Source organism: Emydura macquarii, unplaced genomic scaffold (assembly GCF_026122565.2).
Source record: "Emydura macquarii macquarii isolate MOO-44397 ecotype Brisbane River unplaced genomic scaffold, CSIRO-AGI_Emac_v2 contig_2680, whole genome shotgun sequence".
NCBI lineage: Eukaryota > Metazoa > Chordata > Testudines > Chelidae > Emydura > Emydura macquarii.
This window is the reverse complement of record NW_027132817.1, coordinates 903210-927956: the sequence shown is the minus strand read 5'-3', so window position 1 is coordinate 927956 and position 24747 is coordinate 903210. Positions and strand designations below refer to the sequence as shown.

At 40.5% G+C, this 24747-nt stretch overlaps 1 long non-coding RNA gene across 2 annotated transcripts in view; it reads right to left on the bottom strand.

Annotated features, from left to right (window-relative positions):
- Window positions 1-2349: 2349 nt before the first annotated feature.
- Window positions 2350-24747, bottom strand: part of LOC137164627 (uncharacterized) — a 46168-nt gene continuing 23770 nt past the window's right edge. Inside the window, exon 3 of one of the 2 annotated variants that reach the window (XR_010923140.1) lies at window positions 2350-2743. This is a non-coding gene — a long non-coding RNA (uncharacterized lncRNA). Of the gene's footprint in view, window positions 2744-6192; window positions 7258-24747 lie in introns of those variants that run through there. The other variant, XR_010923139.1, reaches the window with a different exon arrangement.

Genomic DNA, 24747 nt, shown 5'->3' with positions numbered 1-24747 from the left:
TTCTGCAATGTCATATTTGAGTTCCTTCAGAACTCTTGGGTAAACACCCATCTGGTCCTGGTGACTTACTATTGTTCAATTTATTCCAAAACCTCCTCTAATGACGCCTCAGTCTGGGACAGTTTCTCAGATTTGTCATCTAAAAAGAATGGCTCAGGTTTCAGAATCTCCCTCACATTTTCAGCCATGAAGACCGATGCAAAGAATTAATTTAATCTATTAAAATAAATGAGAGTCAAATTATCCAGTAGTGCAAGAAACCTAATCTCCACCCTCTTCAGAGGCAGTGGGTCCTCCAGAGCTGTGTTTCTTCTTTTTCCATACCACCTACTCTTCTTAGTCTGCCTAGCACAAAGCCTTCTATTCAGGCCAATACTGGTCCTTACATGCTGAGACTAGTCTCTGCGCCCCTATTCAGGCCTAACTTCAGCCAGATCCATACTACTCCTCATGGCCCCAGAAAAATATGAGCATGCGTGTAGAAGAGAATGAATGTGGAAGAGAAAACAAGTGAGGGGGTAAAGAATGGATGATGTGACAACTTGGTATGTGAGATAGCAAGAAGGAGAGAATGTGGGGAATGAGGACTAGAATAAGGTTAAAAATGCTGACGAACAGAACTAAGTGGGAAACTATGTCCTCGTCTGCAAAAAATTGAAATTTCAAGAATTTTCCTGTTCTTCATTAGGACAAAACTGAGACCTTGTAAAGTGTACTTAATAGAAAAACAGAGGGTCCTAGAACAGTTATAGTCCAAGGGTTAGGGCACTCACCTAAGATGTAGGTTCAAGTCTCTGTATCTGTAACATCCCTTTTAAGTACCCTTTCCATTGGGATATTGGGTATTCTGGGTGACAGGCGTCTCTTTCTCTCATAAATATATATATATATATATATATATATATATATATACACACACACATCACACACACACACACACATGGATCTGAGAAACTTCTTTCCCCACTAAAATGTTCAGTTTTGATTAAATATTTTCTGACTAAAGTTTTATTAAAAAGTTACTGACCTGCCCCACTGAAGAACAAGTCTAGCTGAAGAGTTTTTGTGATCTAAATGATGACCAAGCCTGTGCAGAATGTGGAATTTATTTCTTAGCCTATTGTCTACATAAATGCTGGTTGTCCATGTGCAGAATTGACTTCCCACTAATGTTTTACTTATAGTGGTATAAGGTTATTTCAAGAACGATAATATATACCTTTATTTTATAGAAGCTATTTTATACAGCATGAATCACATTCTCATTACAATAAATAGTGGAGGTTTCAGTTCTCTCAAGTGAAGATTGATCTCATAAGAAACAACAATGTATGTTGTCTTTCCATTGTCCCACTGCTTCCAGTTCAAAAACCATTTTAATTAGCATTAAATCTCTATGCAAAATCCTATTATTTAGAGTTTAATGAAACAGAAGAAAAATAAACACTCTTGCTTCATAAAACAGAGTGACCGAAGAACTGGTTGATTTTAAGAGGCCACTATTTTTTAATCTAATCAAAGAGACAGTTTCAAATGGTTCAGAGGAGATATATGGTCATTGATTGTATAGATGTGCTCTAAGGATGATAGCAAAAGAAACTGAATTTTTCTTCATGAAATCTAAAATAAACACCCATAGGTGTTCATTGAAAGGAGCTTCATCTTTTAAAATCAATAGCATTTTCAGAAACAACTCTGTAGTACACTGACTCACCATCACCTAGACTGTTCAAAGGAAAGTAGTTTAAAGAAAGGAAGCTTATGCCTAGTGATCAGTCTTGATCTACAAAGAAAAGGAGAGAATATTGCTGGATTTTAAAAACAACAAAAACAGACCCCTCCTCCGAGTAAAACAACTGCAAGGTTTGAAAGAAGAATGTGAAGGAGGAAATAGGAAAGAAAAAAAGATACTCTAACTGTAAGGTCTTAAGTACTACAGCTACTACAATATGTCTACTGGCTTTGTAATAAGAAATAAGACGTACGATACAGGTTGAAGTCCTCACTCTGTTGGAGTCAGTGGAAATTTTGCCATTGACAGTTGTGACAGGATTTCACCCTTAAGGTTTACTGGTACCACTCATGCAGATAATGCATTGTCTCTTAACTTCCAGCCAGAAGGTATTCTAGCAGTTTAGTACAACTTTATCTCATATTCTGATTCTAGCTCTGCCACAGATTCACTGCTCAAGTTTGGGCAAAATTATTTCTCTGTTACAGTTTCCCAATCTGTAAAATGAGGATAATTATACTTCCACTTTTGTGAAATGTTTTGAGTTCTAGAAAAGAAAAGTGCTGTGTGACTAGTATGAGAATCATTATTTTTCATACCCATTACTTTAAGGTAAATCTAGTATAGTACTAACCATTAATTCATCTTGTTAGAACTAGTCTTGGAACCTGTGAACAATGCAGTAGCACATGGTTTTCCTAGAACCAGCTAGAGAGCTCCAGGAAACAGTCTCTGACAGAAGCATCTGTTTGTCCTCTAGAAAGCAACCACATCTTCTAGGTGGTAGTAGGTACTTTCTCTCCCTGCCTCCTCAGCCATCATTGGTGTTATCAGCACATATACAAGTAGCTACATTAGATACATAGGAAGGGAATTCTAATCCCAGTTGCATGCAGCAGTGACTGCCACCTGGCCCTGCATCAAGGAACTTGAGGTTCATTGCCTGTCTTCTCCATGTGCATTTTCAGACCAGTCATGATCTAACTGAGAGGAAAGCAGGCAGAGAAGATCCTGTAATGGTGAGAAGATACAGTTCAGAGGGAGTAATGTAATGTAATGCAATGAAATGAACAGTACAGGTTGTCTTGGGATGGGACTGTGGGTGGGGAGAGGGGCTGATAAAGGCAAAATTCTGTGTGCCATGAACTAGCTGTCTAGTCTTGCAAGTCAGTTATGTCATTGGTCCTTACAAATTAAGTGTTACACTTTAGAGGATGAAAACCCCCAAATTTTGAGCTAAGTTAAATCTAAACCCTAAGCCTAAATAAAGCTAAACCCAAAATATTTTTCTCGGGGAGGTCAGGGTACATCCCAAGTCCCACTTATGGGATGTGCTAAACTTTTCTTTAGTAAGCTCTGGAAAAAGATTCAACAGCCTGTTAGCCTTTCCATTGTCTTTAGAGCACAGCTCAACTACTAGCCCATTCCCTTTGACAAGAGTGAGGGCGTCATTGCAGGTTCCCCTGCTGCCACATCCAGTCCCCACACGGGCTTCCCAAGGAAGCAGCAATAGGTCTTCTCCAGTAGCAAGACCTAGAAATGTCTCTGCCTGGGCCTATCAAACTTTATGATCCCATCTTTAATGGGAGATTTTGAAATCCCTAATCTTTTATGAAAAATAGGGATTTTGGAAACATCCATTGTATTCAGAGTTGATAAACTTCATGGGATAGTGTCTACATGGCTGCTGACCGCATGCTTCCCAGACCACGTAGACAGACACTCATTAGCTCAGCTCAAATAATGTGCTAAAAATAGGCCTGAGCTCTCAAGCCCACCCAACTCCCTGTGCCTGAGCTCAGGTGGCTAGTCTGTGTTGAGCTCTTCCAAAACCCCTTGTATCTGACGGTTCAAATTCAGAGAGCTGCTCCACCTCTGCCCTCAACCCTGACAATCGTTTTCCCCTTTGCTTCATAGATATTATGCAGGATACAGCAGGCAGTTATAACCATTGGGATTTTTTTCAATCTTGTACATAAACAATACCAGCAACCCTTCAAATGATCAAAGGCACATTGAACTGTCATTCTGCACCTGCTGAGCCTGTAGCTGAAGCGGTTCTTGGTGCTATCAAGGTGGCATGACTTTGCGAGCCATGGGAGTAAAGGGTAGGCTCGGTCTCCCAGGATCACTACTGGCATTTCAACATTCCCAATGATAATTGACTGGTCAGGAAAGAAAGTCCCTGCTTTCAGCTTTCTGAACAGTCCTGTTCTTATAGATGTGCATGTCATGCATCATCCTTTACCAGTTTACCTGTGACAAGGTGATCTGGTGCTAAAATAGATGGCATGCATAGCTCTATCACCCCATCACAGTTCAGAAATCCTATTGCTGAAAAACCATCCACTATATCCTGCACATTGCCCAGAGTTACAGTCCTGTGTAGCAGGAGGTGATTAATGAACTTGCACACGTGCATGACAACAGCCCTTGCAGTGAATTTCCTGATTCCAAATTGCTTCTCAGCTGATCGGTAGCAACCTGGCTTTGCAAGTTTCCACAGTGCAATCACCACTGACTTCTCAACTGTCAGTGTGGCTCTCATTTGGGTGTCCATGCACTGGAGGGCTGGGGAGAGTTTGGCACACAGATCCAGGAATGTGGCTTTGCGCATCTGAGAGTTCAGCAGCCACTGCTCGTCACCCCAAACCTGCATGACAATGCGATCGCACCAGTTAGTAATTGTTTCTTGGGCCCAGAATCGGCACTCCACCATCTCCAGCAGCTCCGTGAACACCACCAACAACCTTGAATTGTTTCTTTCTATATCCTACAGGAATCTAGTCTCCAAGGGATGATTGCCACATTCCCTGCAGCTCCTCTTGTGGCTCTGCAAATATTACAGGATCAGGTGCCCTGTGCTTGTAAAGCTTATGACAATAGTGCAGAGTAGTGCAGGCTCCATGCTTCTGTCATGGATGGTAGACAGCAAGGAGGGACAAGCAGATTTGCAGGGATTTTGAAAAGAGGTGTGAAATATTATGGGATGCAGATGATATTATGGGATGGAGAACACTGAATTATGGGAAGTTGAACCCATTCTCCCAGTCACCCCTGGGTGACTTGTTTCAGCCCCCTAAGGCATTGCAAAAAACTTTCTAAAACACCCTGCACTGGATGGTGGCAAGTTGCACAGTGAGATACCTACCCACAGTGTACTGCATTCCGCATTGATACAAGCACCCCTGGTGAGGACGTGCAGCGCTAACACAAGAGGCGTAGTGTGCACATGACCAAGTGTTGTAATATTTACCATAACTGTATGCTGACATAACTTAGGTCAACATAATTTTGTGGTGTAGACATGGCCTTAGCAAAGAAATAGCATGGAGTTTCTTTCCACATAGACTGCTTGCCGCCTTGCTTCAAGCTGGAAATGCTTCTCCAGGGGTGAACGGGACTATAAAAAGAAGCGACAGACACCCCCAAGAGATCCCTCTGTCTCTCTTCTTGCCTATCACATTCAATACATATAAAGAGACAAAGGAAGCAGCTGTTGGACTCTGAAGGAAGAGTCCTGACCTGAGAGTTCGGTCAGTAATCTGCTGAAGTGTGTGGTGAGTATATTAGATGCAAAGCAAAGTTTTGTTTGTTAAATTATGCACCAGTGAGCATTTTATCTTTATTTTTCTTGTAATCATTTCTGACTTTTATGCCTCATTATTTGTACTCACTTAAAATCTCCCTTTGTAGTTAATAAACTTGTTTTATTGTTTGATCTAATACAGTGTATTCAAGTTGAAGTGTCTGGGTAACTCCATTTGCATTATTCATGTGCATATTATTCCCTTAAAAGAATAATGGACTCAATGTATTTGTACTGTCTAGGAGAGGGCTGGGCAGTCCAGCACCTAAGTTTCTGGGGGAAAATATGGGACTGGGAATGTATTGGAGACACCCTGTGGTATTCTGTAAGGAAAGTAAGAGCCGAGGTGTGGCTGGCTGGTGCCCACAAAAACATAGTTGTGAGTGATTTACATGCTTCAAGACGTTTGTGAGCAAACCAGATTGGCGACTACAGCAACAAAGCATTGTAAAGGTGCTGCTGGTGTTGAAGTTGTCCCATCCAGCTGCCCACTGTAGAGACAGAGAAGAAGCAAGCATTACTGAATGTTCCTAGCCTGGATTTTGGCAGCAGCCACCCCAGACAACCCACTGAAGAGGTCAAAATTTAGGATGCTTATCTGAAATCCAACTCAAGCAGTATTCTTCTTACCTGTCTTTGCTTTCCCTTGATAAAATAAAGTTGCCAAGAAAGAACGTGGCAGATTGCTTATTATTCTAAGGCACATCAGCTGATGCAATTGAAAACCATCACTGACAATGCAAGCAGATTCTTCACCATTGTTTGTTGATCTTGTGCCAAGATACTTCCTTCACCTCAGCATGTCTCATTCAGGCAGTGAAGGACCTGTAGTAAATCAATCCTACTCCTTTTTATTCTTCACTCTGATTTTCTTTTTCAATATTTACAAGGTAAGCCTCAGGTTAGCCCCAAGCCATTCTCTTAAGCAAAACACCACCAAACTCACAACACAGACAGAAATACCTTTCTGTGCCCCCTCCCCAGGTCACTGATTTACAATGGTTGCCAGCCCTTCCTCAGGCTGCAGTTAACTTGGGTGTTTTCACTACGGATAGGAGAGACAGCTTTTCAACCCTGAAGAAGCTTTTTCTCCCCGACGCAGCTTGTTTCTCATCCATCCTTTCTTTCTTTCTCGCCAGAAGATGGTGGGGTGAGGTTTAAAGGTCACTGACAGCCGTCAATTGGCATCAAGTGTCTCTCATTAATCGGAGATAACCTCTTTTCAGCTCATGGAGAGAACCTTCACCATTATAGGACTGATAAATCCAATTTCCACCACTCTCTTCTAGTGCTCAGGTCTACTTTGTTAAAGTCTAAAGTAACTGCAGTTTCTAGAATTGTTTTTTGTTGTCCTTCCTGCTGTGATTGACCCCAAGTGGTGCTCTTATTTAGGAAAGTAGCCAGGGGATAGAAACTGTTATATCAGTATTGCTAGAACAAAGTAGTCATCAAGAAGAAAAGTGTCAAACCAGTAAGACTGGATTTCAGAAAACTTAAAATGTCACCCAAATGAGATTGATACCCAAAGCCATCTGCACCTGTAAGCTAGCAGAGTCTCTCTCGTATTTCAAATACTTAGGTGAGGTGACTTGTCAAATAGGAAAATAAGAGATTTTGTACTGAATTCCTTATTTCGTATGTTACATTATTTCCCACAGAGCAAAATATTCTGTTAATTTGTTTGTGTAACACTGTATACACATTTATATTATATATGTGGTTTAGATCAGGGTTTCTCACAAGAAATATTTTGGTGGAGTCAGACGACGGTTTAGATGGTATGCTTGAGACATAGCAGCAGTGAGTGGAAGTTCATAGAGTTCTGGTTCAGTTCCTTATTCAAAACCATCCCAGAGGGTGACTTGTGATGGGCAACTGCATTTCTGACTTTGGGTACATCATTGTGGCATTCTGCAAACGTCTTGTTTCTCACATCCTGTTTAAACCCATATGTAAAACCATTAGGAGAGAATGAGACACATTCTGGCCTCAAAATGCAAACAGTATATAGCTATCTTGTGCATCATATCCTAACAGCACTACTCCCCAGCTGACACACAAACCATGCAAGATCAACATCTGAATGTAAAATAACTGGATGAAGCCAAACCTACCCAATAGAGAAATATTAACAAAAAGAGAGAAACTAGCCAAGCCAACAACAGTCTCAATCATAACGATTTAGTTTCTTTGATTGTCATGTTAGCTCATAACCTGAGGGAGAGGGGACTCTTCTTTGCTACTAGATTCCCAAGTAGTAACAGGCGTTAGAAATTTTTCCATCTTTGATATGCCAGGAATCTGCACTCCACCCTGCTGGATGGGACGTTGGCCATGATGACCCATACATTCATGCCTTTCAGGTTTGACTACTGAGAATGAAAGTGACATCCCTGAAGAAATTCCAACTCATTCGAAATGCTCTTGCCCACCTGCTACATAAGCAACAAGAGACATTATCATGCCATTGCTCCAGATGCTAAAGAAACTCCCTAGTAAGTAGTGAATAATAATCAATATTCTGTTCTGCATGTAGTCTTAGGTCAGGTGACCTCAGACATCATTCTCCATGACTTTCCTTCAGGAATAAGTAATTGTTAGCTACAAAGATCATACTTGTGAGAGCAGTGGAAAGAGATAGGAGCATGGATTTAAATCTTTCCCACAAGAAGTTAGAACAAACAACATATCTCACTGCTTTCAGGACAAAATGCAAGATTCATCCTTTCACCGCAGCTTTCCTATCAAAACATTAAAAAATACTTTAATTGTTCAAAAGTTGTGCACCTTTCCCTGCCATCTGGAAGAAGAAGAGAAAGAACCAAGGGTCACAGATTAGGCCAAATGAGTCTCTAAGGAGTCTCCCCTGCATTGTATTCTGAGTAGGGGAGGACAGACCTGGTCTTTGTACTGCTCTGCACAAGGCTACTGCCAGTATTGGTACTAGCTTCCCTGAAGCTGGCATAGGGATGGGAGTAAGGGCCCTAGCCCCACTGCTATATACCTGGTTAATGGCGGGTGGTGCAGCGAATGGTGACGAGTATAAGACTAGGCTCTCTCTTCCTTAAAACGAACTTTGGAAACATTCTGAGGTATTATTCATTTCAAATCCCTTAGCACATACAATATTATGTATTATGGCAATCATAAAATACCATTTAAATATTGATAGGAACTGCCTGGTGGCCCAATTTTGCATTCCTTATCCACCCTGACCTCCCCCTGGCTTCAGAATTCAGCTCTGGGGAATGGTCTGAGACACTATTCCTCATAAACCAGATATTAAAGCAAGTGACAGAAATGTGCATAATTCCATTTGTGGAATGTTTTTATAAATGTTTGCATGAATATTACTATTAAGAGCAGCCCTGTACTCCGGGAATTATTCTAGTCAGAGAAACTCAGGCAGCATACAATCTACTCCTGTTATTGCTCAGACAGATAAGGAATCTCTCTTTGGATCTCTCTGCATAGCTGACCAGCAGAATTCACTTGTTCATCATAAATCCTCCCCAAAGGTGAGATAACCACCTCTGTCCTCCTTATGCCAGCATGTTCCAAGACAGATGCATACCCATCACATTTAGTCCTGCACAAAAGACAATGGTGGGCAAACACATCAGGAATTTTGTGGGGGCGTGTGTGTCCCCCCTCTCCCAAATAGCTCAGTGGGTAGAGTGATCACCTAGGATGTGGGAGACCCAGATTAAAAATCCCTGATTTATTGGTTTTGGAACAGGGACTTAAACTCTGGTCTCCCACCCCCCAGGTGAGTGCCCTGACTATGAGGCAGTCTAGGGTGAGTCTCAGTCTCTCCTGTTAAAGCTGTTCCACTTTGTGAAAATAATATGTATTCAGACAGAAAGAGACTGACTTTATAGCCCAATAGTTAGGGCGCACAGCTGGGACACCCAGGTTTGAGTCCCTGTTCCACATAGGGCAGAATATGGATTTGAATCTGGGTCCACCACTTTCTAGGTGAGTGACCTAATCACCGGGCTATTGGTTATAATGTGATGGGGGTGGGTCTCTCGTGTATGTGGGTGTATGCACAGTAAAGGTGCCTAAACCTGGTCAGCCTTCATTCTAGGGGAGAGGGCGCAACTGAGAACAGCTGCCTCAGTACCTTTATGAAACCCTGTCCCCTTCCTCTGCATTTCACCCCGTCTAACTTAGGCAGTTCCCTGCTCCGTTTGCTGATTTTGGGGATCCCTTTCTTAGATGCTTAGCTCTCCTCATGGGTTATATGTGGTACCTGAGAAACTAACTCTAGGGTGAGAATTCCAGTAGGCAGCAGGGTGCATATGCGTTAGTGTTGCACTATATTTTGCACTATAACAGCTATATTATGTATGAGGAATATCGTAAAACAGCTAATGTTTCACACATTCCATTTTAAAAAAATAGTTTAGGTTGTGCAGATGAATCTGATGATCCAAGCACAAAACCAGATTATTCTAGTATATTGAACACACTGCAGGTCAAAATAAAGCTTCAGTGTCCCATTTAATAAACTGCAGTTCAGTCTCCTTAGCCAGGCATGTAAATTAAAATTTTGGATTCCATTTTAGTTCTGTTTAGTTTATCAGGTCTCTATTTACATTTTATAATCAGGGAAATTATGTTTTTTGTTACGCAAGTGTTAAAAATAAAATTTGCAACACTGCAGTGGTTTGTAGATACATGATTCCTATGAGTCATTCACTATGCTGACAGAAAAATAGCTCTTATTTGATTTCCAACAGAATAAACAAAATTGTCTTGTGCAGAGTTTGAGAATGTATCATTCTTTAAAAGACTCTATACAACAGATTTTGCATTTTTATACTTTTTTTAAAATGAAACATGTCAACACCACACACTTATATCTGTGGAAACAAGACTGTAGCATTATTAGACCAAACACATCTGAGACAATATAACCTTTACAAAAATTAATTCATATTCTGAGCAGACTGGTGGTTTTATTATCCACGTCTGAAGTCTTCTTAAAATTAACAAAGTTTTATTCAAGAGAGTTTAATGGGACTTTGAAAGTACTCACCTTCAGTAATTTTGGCATTCCAATTTCTAGAACTCATTGCTTTCAATTATCCTTAAAGAACTAAAAAGATGGTAAACTTTTTAATGTATGTGCACATAGTAAGTATGCTAAAATATTTGTAAAACTAACACTTTATGGCTTTATAGCTGCCCATGAACAGGTGATCAGAAAAAAAATCCAGCCTGAAAAGTTATTAAAAAGTTATTAAAAGTTTTCTTGCATAAATATTGTATTTCTCAGATTCAGTTTTAATCTTATAAATAAACTGCGTTTTTTTTTTTTTTTTTTTTTTAAAGGGTCTTTTCTCTGACGTTTTGATTCCTCCCCAGATGCCTTTGACTTTTCTGAAATAATTCTCAGTAAGTTTGATATCTAACCCTGTCAGTATCCTAGGATGCTGATCATCAGGACCAACTGCTTTGTATGATGTGCATTCAAATTGTTCAGATACCATAGTTGGCCTTAAAAACTTAAATTGTCCGGGTAAGCTAAAAACGTTACCCAATTAGTTTTAGCATTCCCTGTGCTATTTAGTGAAGGTTAGAAAATACTGCAGCAACATCTAATTTGTAAAGACGAAGTTGGAACTTCCCTTCCCCACCATAGCTTCCCAAGCGAGACCCACTGTACACCATTATCTGCTCATTTACGAGATAAATGCCTTTTCCTAACTGTGTGTTTATTTTCTACATTTTTCTTTACATTTTGAGTTCATTACCTCGGCTATTTTTAGTCATATTTAATTTGACCTCCCTTCTCAATGCACCTACATTCACAGTAATACCATTTCCCTTATAGATGATCTTTCCTTAAAACCCTAATTATTTCTCTTTAGTCACCTCCCCTTCATGCAGTTCAATTAGGTGTGTGGGTGTCTTTAAACCAGATATTTGAGCAGTCATGTTAAAGGCATATGTCGTTCCCACACACCTGCTTCAGGGTTGCTGATGCATCCTACCTTTATTTCTCCAATTGGGGAACAGCCTTCTCCCCAGTTCCAAGGGTCTGATTTCTTAGGGTATGTCTATATTGACGGCGGCAAAGTCGCCACCGTCAGATGGACCTATCTGGACCAATTGAGCAGTCAGTGAAGACCCGCTCAATCAGTCCAGAAGTCAACACTGGTAAACCACCCCCTCAAGTAGCATAGCACTGTGTCGACAGGAACTGGCACACTGCGTAGCTTGCGTAACTCCCATCAACTGCCACCGAATCGCCAGGTAAGTGTAGACCAGGGCTTAATGGAAAGTTCACAGAAACACAAGGAAGACCTTCACACATCATTCTTAGTAGGGAGGCAGATTCCATCTGAGTTTCAGGCCCCCCTGGATCTATCAATCATACATCCAGGCCCATTATCTGCCAGGTACTCTCCACCTCGATTCCTTCCCTGGAGCCCTGACCTCTGCAGGGCCTTCCTGCTTACTGCAATTCATTCCCTGGCAGCATGCAGCTCCTTCCCAGCTGGGCCTCCTGCAGTTATCTAGTCAGTCCTTCCCTTGGTTCTTTTCCTTGGGAATTCTCCTGCTCAGTTCCTGAGGAGCTCCTCTCCTTAGGAGCCTCCTCCTTCTCCAGTCTATCTTTGGTAGCCTTTTGTCAGGTCCAGGTTCTTGTCAACAACTGCAAACCAGTCACCCAGGGCATTAATTACTTACTGGTATGCCCAAACGGGCTCATTCTCCTTACAGAAGCCAATCACAGGTAGACTGGGCCCTGACTTCCCATAAGGGGGCCAGCCCCCTTACAACTTTATGACAAGTCACATTGGACAATTCGCTTCTTGCTTTCTTTTTTAAGGGGAGCTTTATTCTATTGTATAGAGTTGGGTTTTAATAGTGCAGCTCATTTGTAGATTTTTCTGTTCTCCAGAATTTGCTTTCCTAAAGTGCATTGCACTTCACATTTGCTTTTGGAATTACACACCAGAACAAAGTGAAAGTTCCATCTCTACTTATCAGGTGTAAATCCCACCTAACAATATCTGCCAGTTTAATTATCAGGGTTTCCTACACTTTCTGCATCAAAATAATGTAAAATCCATGAAGTTTAAGGTAAAACTATTGGAAAAGATTCAGTTCCATGTAATTTCATAACTGAAATTAAATGTCTTTTTGGATCAACATGTCATGTGGTATATAAGACATGGACATTTCTTATTAAAAGAATAGTACTTTACAGTTATGCTCCCACTTCCCCAGATGAACATATACAACTGGTAGGAAAAAGTTTGACTCACTCCATTTTCATTTTTTCCGAGGTGAGGTATTTCAGCTTTTATGAAGCTAGTTAGAATTTTATTTTATTAGATTATTAAGACTAATATTACATTAAATAGACTTCTGAAAGTTATCACCAGCCATTAAAGTTATAGTCTCTGTATGTACATAAAGGGCACATTGACCAAGAGCAGGAGTAAATCAGTTATAAGAAGGCACAATGGCAATTAAGGCTGTCACTATCTTTTCTCTCTACACCATTCCATTTACCTACAGTAGATTAAATGAAGGGTTTGTTGTAAAATTACTGATACCTTGGAATTAGTACAGCCATCTGAGAAGAAAGTTCTTTCTGGTCTCACATTTCAGGAGTGAAAGTGGATGGAAACACTTGTAAAGATAAAAGAGGAAAAGGTCTGTGTTGAATGGATTGTTTGCAGACACATCTTGAGATCCTGAGTGGCAGAGGGAAGGTCGGCTATCACAAGATTATTGCTGAACCACTTGAAGACCATTCCAGACTTTAGGGGTAAATACATGTTTGGGGTGCTCTACTAACTGGTTGTGGATGTGTGGATGTGCTGGAGACTAAATAAAGTAGAATGATGAAAGCACTCTTCTGTGTATTGTTTATGCCAACCATTCAAAAGATGGATGTGCTGTGTCCCCATTGATTTATTTTCTGACTCCATCTTGCAAAGAGTAAAGTTACCAAAAAGCTTTGGATTCAGAAAAACCTCGGGTAACAGTATAACTGCTACTGGAATACCGTGTCCAGTTCTGGTGCTCACAACTCAAGGAGGATATTGACTAAGTGTAGAGGGTTCAGAGAAAATGCACAATAATGATTAATGGATTAGAAAACATGCCTTATAGTGACAGACTCAAAGAGCTCAATCTATTTAATTTAAAGTGAAGGTTAAGGGGTGACTTGATTACAGTCTATAAGTACCTACATGGGGTATAACAGAGAAAGGTATAACATGATTCAATGGCCGGAAGTTGTAGATAGATAAATTCAGACTGGAAATAAGGTATACATTTTTAATGGTGGGAGTAAATTATTCACATAGTTAATTACAAAGGATTTGGGCGTATTCTCAGTCACTGATAAATTTTTAAATCAAGATTAGTATGGATTTTTTTAAAAAAAGATATGCTCTAGGAATTTTTGGGAGAAGTTCTATAGCCTGTGTTATACAGAAGATTAGACTAGATCAAAGTAGTCCCGTATAGCCTTGAAATCTATGAACATTACTCACACAGAAATCTCTTAGGTCTATCATTTTCCCTGCAACATAAAGATTGCCCCTCTTAATTTCAGGTGGTAGATAGCTATGAAAATAGTTATTACTCTATGATGTATTTTTGTATGTTACACATTTAAAAACACACATTACTGCTTTACTACTTTTTAAAGTGTTAAATTTATTAAAGTTTGAAAAATAGGAGGGCCAGGACAGAACAACAGAAGAATTTTCTGGAGACTCAGGGCTGAACACAAGTCTTCCTTATCAAGTAGGGTTTTACAGAAGGAATTGTGGATTAACTCAAATGGACACCAATTTGGCAAAAGTCTCTCCTACATTCTTACTACATAGTCTTACAACCAGTAAAACTCAAAGAATACAATAAGAAGCACAAAATTATACAGAGCAGCACTTCTGTTCCTCCACCCCCAACTTTTTCCCCATATAATCCTCATGTCTCTTCTGTTTCTGAACATATACCACATCCTTTTAAGGTGTTAAACTTGAATGGTCTCAGCTGCACCTAATTATCTCCCAATTTGGTAGAGCCTCCTAGAATTGAATGGGGATTATCCCTGAAATCACAGGCCTCCTAGGAATGCTGTTGGGTGGGGATACAGTTGGGAATTAACAAATCTATTCACTCACTCCATTATAAGCAACAAACCCCAATTTAATTACTTGGAAAAAAAAAAGAAAGGATGCAGTGCAAAAAAGTTGCATGTGGAGAGGTGGAAGAAAGCCATGTAGGAAAAGGAATCTCTTTCCATAGACTAAATTTGTGCTGTACTGCTTCCAGCTGCTCTTCTTAACTGACCTTGAAAATTACAGTCCAAGGGAAATTTCTAACTTGTTTGACAAAAACAGAGAAGCCTGCTCTGGAATATTGTTTCCCATCTGTTTTCTTAAGCCTCCTAAATTATGTGAGAGAACTGTCAAAATATTATATTGAAAATATATCTTAAGCCATAATGTCACCTTTGAGCATCCAAGACAACATGGCCCTTGAAAAACAAAGGAAGGGGAGGGAGTTGAGAGAAAAACTTGCAGAATGTTAGGGGTTTGATTCACTTAGGAAAATACTGTATCAAGAACAGACATGATGTTTTGTGCTGATTGACATGTGTTAGCTGTAGATAGTGTTGTTGTAGCCATGTTGGTCTCATGATATTAGAGAAACAAGGTAGATGAGGTAATATCTTGTATTGGACCAATTTCTGTTGATGAGAAAGACAAGCTTTTGAGTTACACAGAGCTCTTCTTCAGACCTGGGAAATGTATTGAGAGTGTCACAGCTAAATACACAATCAAACAGATAGTTTAGCATAAGTAGTTAGCATATATTCTAAGGCATTATTCAAGGTGAAGTGACCTGTTAACATGCCTGTAGTCATAGGACAAGAAGAGGGGTTAGTGGGTTGCAGATTGTTGTAATAATCATAAATTCATTGTCTTTATTAAGAGTCTAATATTATTTAGTGTCTAGCAAGTTTATGAATTTAAGCTCCCAGGCTCATCATTTAAGTATTATGGCAGGTTTCCTTTGAGGATGAGGACTTATAGGTCAGATATAGAATGATTGTTTTGTGAAAGAAGTGTTCAGCCATAGGCGATATGGTGTTTTGTCTTTTATTATTTTCCTGTGAGACTTCATTCAGGAGCATAGGGATTGATTTCACCCACATAGTTTTTGATATTTTGCCATTTGCACTCGAATGGAGTGAAGCAAGGCTATGTACATGCTCCAGTGCCATTCAACTTGTTTTTTGCCTGTGTCCTCAGCCATGCCACAAGGGACCTGGATCAGAGGATACACATCTGCTACTGACTCGATGGCTCTCTCTTTGATCTTCGAAGACTCAATGCTAAGACCAAGACTGTGGAAAGCCTTCTTGTAAAAGCTCTTTTTGCAGATGACTTTGCCTTGATGGCCCATAGACATGATGACTTTCAGGTCATTGTGGATATATTTCATGAAGCATCCCAGCTCTTTGGCCTCACCATCACTTTCAGTAAGACCATCTGGTCTTTTTCCAGCCAACCAGCACCTAATTCCAATATCCGAGTGCCAGCCATTTTCATCCAAGACATACAAGCTGAAAAATGTGGATCGGTTCAAGTATTTGGGCAGCACCATCTCGAGTGACAATTCCTTTGATAAGGAAATTGCCTCCAGAATGAGTAAAGCCAGTAAGGACCTTGGCTGACTCTGAACAAAAGTTCTTAACTAACACAACATTCGTCTCGCCACCGAGTTGTAGATCTACAGTGCAGTAGTCCTAACATCTCTCCTGTAGGGATCTGAGACCTGGACTCTCTATAGATGTCTCATTAAACAGCTTGAGCAATTTCACGTTATTGAGCAGTCCCTCTGCTCAATGAGGCAGGACAGAGTGACCAATATTAAATTTCTTGAGAAAGCAAACACAACCAACAATGAGGAAACGCTTTTGAGAGCACAACTTAGGTGGATAGACCATGTTGTCAGAATGGAAGACCACAGTCTCCCAAAACAGATCTTGTATGGGAAGCTGAGGCAGGGCGAAAGAAAGAAGAATCATACACTCCAAAGATAACCTGAAAAGCATTTTCCAATGGGTTGGCATCAATCTCAAAGAACTTGAGCAAATGGCTCAGAACAGGGCTCACTGGCAGTCTCTGCAAAATCAGCATGCAACAGGTTTGAGCGGGACTGACTAAATTATTTCCAGGCTGCACATGAAAAGAGACACAGAGCTGCATCATCAAACATCATAGTTACAGACTTCCCATGCTCTCAGTGCAGCAGACTCTGTGCCTCAGGGTCTGGACTTCAGAGTCATATGCATAGCAATAGAGAAGAATTGCAACAGTATTGTCAGCATCATCAGTGGTGGACTACCAACACTTTGGTTGAGACATTGCGATATTTGACTCCCCATTTTTTGCAATAATAAAAGGCAGTTTTCATTATTGAAAAGGAGAGCATCTACTAGTTTTCAATGCCGTTACTATAGCCAGCCTTTTTCAGGCAGCTAACCATTACAAGGTGGAGCTCATAGTAACCTCCCTCTTTCCTGATCTGAAATTGCACCTGTTCCTATGAAGCCAGTTCAGCTCTTACATTGTTGCAGTACCAGTGAAGTCAGTTCAGTCCAGAATTTAGTGACTATTTAGAGGGAGGTTCTTTGGCTGAACTGTCTTCAGCAGAAGGTCTTCAAGTTCTACAGAATCCTGAAGAATCCTCTACTACAATGCGGTCCCTCTGTCTTCAGAAAGTAACAAAGCCTTGTAAGATTTTGAGCTTCTTTTAGCCTGCCCTCATGGATCACTTGATGATAACCTGTTCTATTCATTCCCTCTGAAGCACCTGGCATCAGCCAGTGACGGAAGACAGGATATTGGGCTAGATGGACCATTGGTCTGAACCTGTATGGCTGTTCTTATGTTCTTACTGTAAGTTATCTTGTTGCAAAATAAATTTTATTTATTTGAACAGACGAACTTTCATTAGATCAGCGAATCCAGTTAGATTTATCAATGTGCCATGAATCTATCAAAAACAGATTCTGATCAGAGCACACTGTGGCTGATGGCCGGCTTCCCTCCAGTGGGTCTCGCACCTTCCTGCTTGTAGTGGGCCAGGAAGTTGCCCGTCACCCCGTCTTCCCAGGGGAGGGGGGAGGGACCCGGGCCCACCCACTCCTCCGGGTCCCAGCCCAGGGGCCCTATGAGAAGCAGCTATGTGCTGCTGGTACTGCTTTCCAGATGGCACACTCTTCCCCTGGGCTAATTCTCCCCCTCCTTCAGTCTTTCTGGCCTCTTGAGCCGGTACCTTCCTCCTCACTGTTCGACTGCAGAGCTCTGCTCTGCTCTGCTCTCCAGTCCGCTCCGCTCCGCTCCGCTCCGCTCCTCAGCACAGCACAGCACAGCACAGCACAGCACAGCACAGCACAGCACAGCACAGCACACCTACTTCCTCCAGCTTGTGCCCCTTGTGTTTGGGGCGGAGCCCTTTTATGGAGCACCTGGCTGAACCTTAATCAGCCTCAGCTGCTCCTTATTGCCCCCAGTGGCTCTGAGTTAGTCAGCAGGGAATAAGGCCCGGAGCATTCTGGAACTCACATACCTCCCATCCACCACTCTTCTACCGCCTCCTGCCTGCACCATATCACAACACATAGAGGTTTAATGTCAGCTAAAGTAATTTATGGTAGAGAGCCAGGGGCAAAAAATATGGCTAAAATACTTTTCCAAAAGCAAAAAATGCATATTCGTTTGGAAAGTGATATGTGAAAGAGGATGGTCCAGTGGTTCAGGAACCATCCTAAGACTAGGAAGTTCCTTCCTAGCAATAGACCTTGGGCAAGTCACTTGAAGTCAATGTGTGTTAAGATCTTTGAGGATCTGGACCTTTGTCTCCTTGTGCCTCGGTTTCCCCTTTGTAAAATGGGACTAATAGTACTTCCCTACCTCAGATGGATATCTTGAGGCTAGGTATGCTAATGATTGGGATGTGCTTATGCCTGAAATGAAAGTAGAAAACAAGTTACCCATACGTTATACGGGGGGAATCATTACGTAGTAAGCCTCATCAACAGAAGTATATTGCTTTAGCACTTGGAGTCAGGCAGACAAGACTGCAAGACCTATCTGTACTTAACTTGTTGCTGAGAACTCTAAAGGATTTAACCATTACTTGAAAAATCTCTAATATCCTTTATGTTATAATAGCAAGTTGGCAACAGTTTACCTGGGTGCTAGTACATGAGGTGGCACACAAACACTTAAAATAATTGCTTACAAGGGCACTTGTGCTAAAAGTACTTCAGTGTCAAAGAACCAGTTACTGTGTCAGTGAATACAAGCTTTCCTGGAACAGGGACCATATTGCTGTAAAAACAGGGGCTTCTGTTTATGCTTCCATAGCTCTGACAACTATGCAACTGAACTGTGCCCAAGTAGAAAAAAAAATGCTGGCAATAGCATTTGGCTGGACTCAGTTTCATCAGTTTATATACAGGGGGGAAAAGTAGCTGTGGAAATGGATCACGAGCCTTGAGATAATTTTCAGAAAAATCTCAGTAAATATCAACTGGGCATTGGATACAAACTAGGGAAAAGTTAACAGTTGCATACATGTTGCATGGTGAAGGAGTAAGTTCAGAGGAAGTTGACATTGCAATACAATCTCATGATATCTTATTTGCCTACTTCAGAACAGAAATTGAAGGAATTTCAAGCAGCTACTACAAATATTGTCCTGCAAACTTTAAAACAAACTATTTTGCAAGGATAGCCAGACAAAAGACCTGAAGTACTATAGGATTTCTCTATGTGAACAATAAGCAGAAATAAGAACCACGTGGGCAAGATGGGCTTGTCTTTAAAAGTGACAATTAATGGACTGTCCAGGCTCAGAAAAGAGATGTGTGCTATTATTCATGAGAGTCATCTAGAAGCAGACCTCTGCTAAGGGAAAGCTCACATTGCTGTCTCTTGGCCAGGCATGTGTATTCAAACTGAGGACATGATACAGTCTGGCAAATCTTGTCATGTCAAATCTGGTAAGTCATGTCAAACCCTCAGAAACGAAAATTAAAAAGAAACAAATACTATCACTTGAGGTCCCAAACAGACGTTGGCAAAAACTTGGCATGGCCCTGTTTGAGTTTCAAAGGGCAGATTATCTTATTCTGATTATTATTGAAAATACTTAGACATCTGCTTGCTACAGGACACCACAAATGCGTCTTTCAGACATTGCACATCTATATTTGGAAGATATGGCATACCATATCTCATTAGAATCATATCTTATCTCATTATCTCATTAGAACTCATGAGTGACAAGGGACCACAATTTTGTTTCAGAGACTTTAAACATTTTCAAAACAATAGGACTTTATTTATAAAACATCAAGTCCGTTATTTCCTCAATTGAATGGAATGGCTGAGAGAGCAGTTCTATTGTAAAAAGGATTCTTTAAAAAAAAATGTGGATAATACATATCCCTATCTTAGCCTGTTGGAGTCTTGGAATACACTCATGGGAGATTTAGGATTACCTCCTCAACTCCTCATGGGAGGACATCTAAGGATCAGATTGCTGATTTCATCAGTTATTGCAACCCAAGCTGATATAAGGAGACATACAAACTAGCCTAGGAGACAAGCAAAGCAGAGATATTTGACAAAGGTGTAAAGCCTTTATCACTACTGGAAAATGAAGACACTCTTTTTATTTGTCAAAAAAAAAACCCCATGGATATCTGCATAGGTATTGACCAACAGTGCTCCAAGCTCATACCTTGTTGAGACAGAGGAAGGAGATGTTTATAGAAGAAACAGAAAGGATTTGATGAACACTAAAAGAATGGCACAGAAGGAGAATGAAAACATGGAACAAACTGTGTTGTCATCAAGCTCAGAAATACAAGTCATACCAGACCAGTCTACTGAATCTACTGAGTCTCAAGTAGCCAGTTCAAATACAGAAAAGTAATGGGACACTGGTACTCCTGTTATTACCTCTAAAGGCAGAGGGATAAGAAAACCTGCTACATACAGAGACTATTTTTTCTAAATGCTCAAGGATTCAGATTAGAGTTATGGATGCTGAATTAAGCAGGTCAAAAAAGTTTAAAATGTAGTTAAATTGTATATATTTTTTAAAAAGATGTAATGATAGTAAGAATTTTAAAGTAGGAACCAAAGTTACTTGGTGTTTTAGTGAGGGAATCATTATGTAGTCAGCCTTATCAGAAGAAGCAGTTTGCTGCTACAGCATTTTGAGCCCAACAGGCAAGCCAGCTATACCTATTTGTACAGCAGCACAGGAGCCAGCAAACAGCAGTGTAAATGGGAATTTGAGTGGGATTTTGGGGGAGGGAGTGTGTGGTATTCTGGTTTTGTTTTGGGGTTGGTTTTTGTTTGTTTTTAGTTGTTTTTTTCTTCACAGGACTTTAGGTGGGACAGCTATGACAGACACAGAAGCAACAATTGGTAGTGACCCAAGCAATGGAAGAGACAACAAAGATGACCAGATGTGGATGGATGCAGAATGTACATGCTCCTGGAGCAGGTATCTGAAAAGAGCTTAGTTTCTGTGAAGTGCCACCTGATACAGCTGATGGAAAATATCAGAGGCTTGGAGATGCAGGTGGAAACTATGGTTGAGTTTTGAAAGGGGATTCAAGCAGATGGGGCAAAGTCAAAAGGAGGCTGAAGGGAAAAGTGAAAACTTGCAGATGCAATCTGGACTGAAGAACTCTGAAGGAAGATTGCTGGGTGAGGAAAGTGGCCAGTGGAAGCATATTACCAAGAGAATCATGCAGCGGAAAAGACCGGCTAGTGAAGGAGAAATAGAGCTCAGGAACAGGTTTGATGAGTTTGAAAGTGAAGAAGGGGCACATCAGACAGTAACTAAAGATGGAAGGGCAAGGAAGAAGAAAAGAACACTATTCCTATAAGAAGAGGGGAAGAGTCAATGGAGATACCCAGAGCTGAGAGCCAGGAAGATGACTTGCAGAAGATTGCAAGAGAGAATAAAAGAAAGAGGACTTGCAGCCAGAAAGAACAGGAGGAAGGCTGGAGAATCATACCAGGAAAAGGCAGGTCTATGTAACTGGTCACTCCCTACTAAAAACAGCCACACCTGTCACCAGAGCTGATCCGGAGAACAGAAGGGTGTGCTATCTGCCAAGAACTAAGATATGGGATGTGTACCAGATGTGAAGATGATCCTTATGGGATCAGGAAAGAATCCACTGATTGTCCTTCATGTGGGAATGAATGATACAATTAGGTTCTCACTGAAACATGTCAATGGAGACTATGCCAGGCTGGGAAGACACTTAAGGAAATGGAGGCTCAGGTGATCTTCAGTGGGATTCTATCAGTCTCTAGAGGAGAACAAAGGCAAGACAAGATTGTGATGATCAACAGATGGCTCAGACAGTGGTGCTATAAAAAGGTCTTTATGATGTTTGACCACTGGAAGGCATTCATGGACAGTACTATTCTCATGGAATGGACTACACCCGAGTAGGGAGGGAAATAGACTTCTGGGATGGAGGTTGGCACAATCGATTAAAAGAGTTTAAAACTAGGAGCAAAGGGGAGACAGTTGGGAGATGCTCATGTAATCTCCATACATGATTTTAACATTGAGAGGAAAGAAAATCAAGTAAGAAAGAATACAGCAATGGAGAAAGGAACAGCAATGGGCAGGAGAATGGACATTAAGAGTAAAGATAGTGCCGACAGCAATGAAGCTAAGAGTCAGGTAGGTGATACTGGCAGTAGAATGACTGTACCCAGTTAGGCCAGGAATGTGGGCGAAGCCAAGCAGCAATGATTAAGATCTTTTTACACCAATGCAAGGAGGCTGGGTAACAAAATGGAGACTCTAGAACTATTGGTGCAGGAAGTGAAACCAAATATTATAGGGATAACAGAAACATGGTGAAATTGTAGTCATGACTGGATTACAGGTATTGAAGGGTATATGCTGTTCTGGAAAGATGGAAATAAAGGGAAAGGTGGTGTAGTAGCATTGTATATTAGTGATGAGGTAGACTATAAAGAAATTAAAAGTGATTTTATGGGTAAAAGTCTGTTTAGGCCAAAATCACTTCGGGGAAGAAAGCTTCTAGAGGTTCCTCTGGGCAAATGCTTGAGAGATACTACAGAACCCCAGGATTAGATTTGGATATGGATAGAGACCTCTTTAATGTTTTTAATATAATAAATACTACTGGGAATTGTGTAATTATGGGAGACTAACTTCCCAGATATAAATTGGAAAACAAATGCTACTAATAATAGCAGAGCCCAGATTTTCTTGGTTGTGATAGCTGACAGATTTCTTCACCAAATAGTCATTGAACCAACAAGAGGTGATGCCATTTTAGATTTGGTATTGGTGAGTAGTGAGGACATTGTAGGTGAACTGATTGTAGGGGACAATCTTGGTTCGAGTGATCCTGAGCTAATTCAGTTTAAACTAAATGGAAGGATAAACAAAAATAGATAGGCAACTAGAGTCCCAGATTTCCAAAGGGCTAACTTTAAAAAATGAAGGGAAGTAGTTAGGGAAGTGGACTGGAACAAAGAATTCAAGGATCTGAATGTGAAGAAGGCTTGGAATTACTTTAAGTCAAAGTTGCAGAAGCTACCTGAAGCCTACATCCCAAGCAAGCAGAAAAAACTTATAGGGAACATCTTGCAGACCAAGCTGGATGAGCAAGCATCTCAAATAGGTGATTAAGAGAAAGCAGAAAACCTACAAGAAATGGAAGGTAGGATAGATCAGCAAGGAAAGCTGCTTCTTGGAGGTCAGCAAGTGTAGGGGGAAAAGTGAGAACTGCCAAAAGCCAAGCAGAGTTTCACCTTGCAAAGGGAATTAAAACTAATAATAAAAGGTTTGATAGTCATATAAATAAAAAGAAAACAAGGAAAGAAGTAGGCCCACTAAATACGGTGGATTGCGTGGAGATTAAAGATAATCTAGGCATGGCCCAACACCTAAACACATATTTTTCTTAAGTTTTTAATAAGACTGATTGATTAAGATCTTAGGGGTAGTATAGTGGCTAATGGGAATGACGATATGGAGATAGAAATTACCACATTTTAAGTAGAAACCAAATTCACAACAATTTAACGGTCTTAAATTGGGGGTGGGGCAGATAATCTATGTCCAAGAATATTAAAGTAACTGGCACATGAAATTGCAAGCTCAATAGCAAAGATTTTTAATGAATCTGTAAACTCAGGGTTCGTACTCTATGACTGAAAAAAATGCTAGTTCCCATTTTGAAGAAAGGGAAAAAACTGATCTGAGACACTATAGGCCTGTTAGTTTGACTTCAAATGAATTCAAGGTCTTGGAACAAATTTTGAAAGAGAAAATAATTAAGGACATAGATGTGAACAGTAATTGGGATAAAATACAACATGGTTTAACAAAAGATAGATGCTGCCAGACTAACATGATGTCCTTCTTTGAAAAGATAACTAATTTTTAGACAAAAGAAATGCAGTAGATCTAATCTACCTGGATTTCAGTAAGACATTTGATACAGTTAAACATTGGAAATTAGAGAAAATGGGGATCAATATGAGAATTGAAAGGTGGATAAGGAATTGTTTAAAGGGGAGAATAAAGTAGATCATGCTGAAAAGTGAACTGTCAGGATGGAGGGAGGTTCTTGTGGAGTTCCTCAGAGATCTGTCTTGGGACCAAACTTACTTAGCATTTTTATTACTGACTGATTTTATTACCCACTGGCACAAAGTGGGAGTGTGCTAATAAAATGTGTGGATGACACAAAGTTGGGGGGTATTGCCAATACAGAGGAGGACCAGAATATCATACAAGATCTGGATGACCTTGTAAACTGGAGTAAAAGAAATGGGATTAAATTTAATAGTGCAAAGTCATGCATTTAGGGACTAACAACAATAATTTTTGCTATAAGTTGGGGGCATATCAGTTGGAAGCGACAGAGGAGGAAAAAGACCTGGGTGTACGGGTTGATCACAGGATGAATATGAGCTGAGAGTGTGATTGTGGCTGTGAAAAAGGCTAATGAAGTCCTAGGATGCATCAAGTGAGGTGTTTCCAGTAGAGACAGGGAAGCGTAGTATCATTATACAAGGCACTAGTGAGATCTTATCTGGAATACTTGTGCAATTCTCATTTCCCATGTTTAAGAAAGATGAATTCAGACTGGAATAGATGCAGAGAAGGGCTACTAAGATGATCCGAGGAATGGAAAACCTATTTTATGAGAGGAAATTCAAAGAGCTTGACTTGTTTAGTCTTACCAGAAGAAGGCTGAGGGGAGATATTATTTTTCTCTATAAGTGAATCAGAGGGATAAATACCTGAGAGGGAGAGGAGTTATTTAAATTAAGCACCACCAGTTTGG